This window comes from Marmota marmota, unplaced genomic scaffold (assembly GCF_001458135.2).
Source record: "Marmota marmota marmota unplaced genomic scaffold, marMar, whole genome shotgun sequence".
NCBI lineage: Eukaryota > Metazoa > Chordata > Mammalia > Rodentia > Sciuridae > Marmota > Marmota marmota.
The window spans coordinates 3,846,127-3,850,353 of record NW_026000101.1 but is presented as its reverse complement, the minus strand read 5'-3'; the positions used below and the strand labels follow the sequence as shown (position 1 = coordinate 3,850,353).

Here is a 4,227-nt window from a genome sequence, read left to right as displayed (position 1 = left end):
GGGTTTTTTTTTTTTTTTTTTTTTTTTTTGGAACTGGGGGTTGAACCCAGGGCTTTGCGAATGCAAGGCAGACGCTTTGCCACTGAGCTACATCCCAGCCCAATTATTCTCAATTTTAATAACTATGTTAAGAAACCTGATGTGATGAACCCAGCCTTAAAGCTAGCCCTGAGTGATGAAGCCAGGCTTTTGAATCTCCACTCTCCTTCAGATTCTCACATTCTTCAGAATCACAGGGGCAGTGGGCAGGGTTCTGTACACCTATAATCTCAACTCCTGGGGAGGCACAGATGGAAAGATAGCAAGCTTCAGACCAGCCTGGGCAGAAACCTGTCTCAAGGTAATATAAAAAAGGCTGGGGGTATAACTCAAGGAAGGAAGGAAGGAAGGAAGGAAGGAAGGAAGGAAGGAAGGAAGGAAGGAAGGAAGGGAGGGAGGGAGGGAGGGAAGGGAGATCACATGGGAGCTGTTAAATACAGTTTTATTAGCTCTTTCCCCAGATTCTGATTTAGTTAAAGTTGGACCCAGGAATCTGCATCTTTTTGTTCTGTTTTGCAGTGCTGGGGATTGAGCCAGGGCTTTGAGCATTCTAGAAAAGCACCTACCATTGCCATACATCCCCAGCCCTTTTTAATTTGAGACAGGGTCTTAACACTTTCCCCAACCTGACCTCAAGCTTGCAATCATCCTACCTCAGCTTCCTGAGTAGCTAGATTACAGCTACTCAGGTGAGCCTCCACACCCAGCTATAGAATAATACTTAAAAGTAGTATTTTTTTGGTGGCCCTGGAGATGGAACCCAGGGCCTCTTGCATGCTAGGCAAGCACTGTACCCTAAGCTTTATTCCCAAACCTAAAATTAATTTAAACAAAACACTGACACTGCTTTAGAAAAGAAGTAATTCAGAGTAAGGATGGTATAATGTGCTTTACTCTTTTTAATAATGAAACAATTTTTATTTGTAAATTTTTACACTTTAACTTATGAACATAAGAGGAGAAAGTGATGAAGTACCGGTCATGGCACTGCTTATAAAATATCACCTCTGCTGTAATTTTAGAATTCTTCCTTGGAGAGTCTGTGGTCCACATGAATAAATAACTGTGATACCTTACATGCTCATTTCAGTGAGTTTTCACATGATATTAAAATGTTAAAAACAGATTAGTAAAGGGCTGGAGCTGTGACTTAGTGGTAAAGTGCATGAGGCCCGGGTTTGATCCCTAGCACTGTAAAAAGAAAAAAGAAAAATCTATCCGATGTAGGGCACCCAAATGTTTAACTCATTTAATCAGGGACATGTGGATTGAAAGAAAGAGGAAGAAAGGAAGGAAAGGAGGAAATAAAAAGAGGAAGGAAAGAAGAAAGGGAAGGAGGGAGGAAGAGGGATGGAAGGGAGAAAGGAAGGAAGTCCATTGAAGGCTGAAGCTCTGGAATCTATAGGCACAGGCCAGAAAATGCTATTGAAATTCAGCAATGTAAAGACAAATAAGCAAAAAGGATAAGAAACAATCTCTAAATGCCAAGAAAAAGGAGTCTGTTGACCTTCAGGAAACTGAGGACAGTTGAAGTCTTCCTTGTAGGCTTTATCCTTGATCTCTGGGTAAAGGTGCAAATAAACCTCAAAGTTTATTGCATCCTTGGTGGATATGGGCTTTTGGGTAGTTTCCAGTGGTATTACTTCTTTGTACTAGAACTCAGGGACCTCTGTGGTTTAGGAAAGTAGAGTTAGGCCCTGGCAGTATCTTCCTGTGCCCAAAGCTCAGTCCTTGTCCCTGATCCCAATCCAATAACAAGGACACGACTTTGAGAAAAAAGAAAAAGAAGGTTTATTGCTTTGCTAGCAAAGGAGAAACATAAGGTATTACTGTCCCAAAGGCTGTGATTCTGCCCATCAGTAGGAATAGGGGGCTTTTAAAGAGGTGATTCAAAAGCTAGTTGTAATTCGCTTGTTAATTTGGGAGATAGTCATTTCTGAGATCTTCTGGTACCATCCCCAAAGTCTGGATTACTTTGTTCCTTTGGTGGGTGTGTACTCAAGGGCAGATTTTTTTTTTAACATTTTTTTTCAGTTGTAGATGGACAAAATACCTCTATTTTATTTATTTATTTTTATGTAGTGCTGAGGGTTGAACCCAGTGCCTCACACATGCTAGGCAAGCACTCTACCATTGAGCCCAGCCCCTCAAGGACAGATTAACTTTGCCAAGGATGGGGAAGAATGGTAATCCCATTTCCCCTGAGATTAGGGAGTGGGGGAGATTAGGGAGGAGCAGGGAGAGAGGAAGAGAAAGAAAAATGTCCATTATTAAAAATAAGTTGCAGGGGGCTAAGGACATAGCACAGTTGTATAGTGCTGGCCCCGCATGCACAAAGTCCTGGGTTCAATCCCCAGCATTCCCCCCCAAAAGGGGGCAGAGCAGTAAGGGTTATATTCAAAGCAAAAAGTGGACCACAGTTACCTTCCTGCTGTGTTTGACATGCAAAATTGAGTCCAGGACCTCCTCTAGGGATTGAGAAAGCTGAAGGCCACTTGAGGCTGAAAACTCAAGGGGTGGGGGAGGGGCTCTGACTTGCAATGCTGGAGAATCACCAAGAAAGCATGCCTAAAGAAATCGGACTTCAGGTGATGTTTTTCAGCATAGAACGTGTGGTAAAATGGGGCACACAATAGCTTTTTTTCTTTTTCTTTTTTTTTTTAAGCTGTTTTCTGTGTAGGGCATTTGTGTGAACATTTGTGTTCTCTTGGGATTTCTAGATGGTCCATTTTCAAAGGGTCATTAACATTACTTAAATATTCATGGTGGGGGAGGGGATGACAGACTGAAATTTCAGACGCCTCCAGAGGGAGGGATGGCTGGCCACCTGCCTAATCGAGCCCCACGCTGAGTATCAGCTGCCTCCTTCCCCGCCGCTGGCATTGTTAACACGCGCGCTTTGACACCGTAAAGCTACCGGCTGCGGCACTCGGAGGGCAGCAGGAAGCTCTGGCAAGCCAGTGATCTTTGAGCATCTGTCCACATCTCAGCCTCAGGACGGCAACAAACGGAACCCCTAAATACACCGGGACAACATGACCGTCACCAAGACGCACTCCCGAACCAGTTCCGGAGATCCCGCTTACACCAGGGCCAGTCCTGTGTTGAGTAAGGGACGAGGGGCTCTCTGCCCGCTCGGGTAGGAACGCGCACAGGCAACACACACTCTCACATGCACTCGATCACACGTGTGCATACAGCACACACCCACTGGCTTGTGACCGACGCTCCCACCGGTGCGTTAACACAAGTCCACCTGCTCAGACACAGAGCTCTCCTCAGTTAGGAAATACCCCGCTTCCCGCGCCCCATCCATCCCTCCATTCTCTCCGCTCATTCATTTCTCGGTGTTTGTGCATAGACGGTCCAAGCGGCAGAGCAAAGGTGGGTGGCAGTGTAGGGGATATGGGTGGAGAATTGCAGACCGCCTTCGCTGAGCGCCGGGAAGGGGCGGGGAAGGGGCGGGGCCAGTGAGGGCGGGCGGGGCTCGGTGGTTTCCTGAGCGCCCGGCCGCTGCGCCTCGCGGCAGAAGCGCTGGCCCCAGCCTCGGGCTGCCGCGCGCCTTTCCTCGGATTCTCGGGAACGCCCCAAGTAGGAGGCGGCCGCCGCGCGGCTTTGGAGCCGAACTGGAGGACTGCGCCCGCGGGAGCCGGCGCCCAGAGGTGAGTGTCCAAACTGGGGCGCAGCAGTTTCTGTTCCTTGGGCATGGAGAAAGAGTAACTGGCGAAATGTTAAAGATCTGGGAGTCTTTGGAAGCACCGCGGGCTTTAAAATGATCCTTGCATAGCGGATCGTGTGCGGCAAACAGGTCAGGCTGGAAGGATTTTGACCATGTGCTTTTGAGTTCCTAAGTTTGGGGAGGGCAGGCTTTTGGCTGCCTTAAAAATACTTAAAAATAAACGTAGGCCGGGCGCGGTGGCACACGCCTGTAACCCTAGCGACTCCGGAGGCAGAGGCAGGAGGATCGCAGAGGTTGGAGGCCAGTCTCAGCAATTTAGCGAGACCCTCAGCAGCTCAGCGGGACTGTCTCACAATAAAAAATAAAAAGGACTGGGCATGTAGCTCAGTGGTAAAGCGCCTCTGGGTTCAATCCTTAGTACTAATAAACAAACAAATAATAAAACAAATAGAGGACCCCCCCCCCCCCGACACACACACCCTTCCCACAAACGAGACTGAACAGGAAAG

General features: G+C 47.6%; 1 protein-coding gene across 4 annotated transcripts in view; it reads left to right on the top strand.

Annotated features, from left to right (window-relative positions):
- Palm2akap2 (PALM2 and AKAP2 fusion) overlaps positions 1-4,227 on the top strand; it is a 456,764-nt gene that overhangs the window by 347,948 nt on the left and 104,589 nt on the right. Inside the window, exon 1 of one of the 4 annotated variants that reach the window (XM_048783232.1) lies at positions 3,548-3,701. The exons of the other annotated variants lie outside the window; for them this stretch is intronic. The gene's annotated coding sequence lies outside the window, so the exon portion shown is untranslated. Of the gene's footprint in view, positions 1-3,547; positions 3,702-4,227 lie in introns of those variants that run through there. 4 annotated transcript variants of the gene reach the window in all.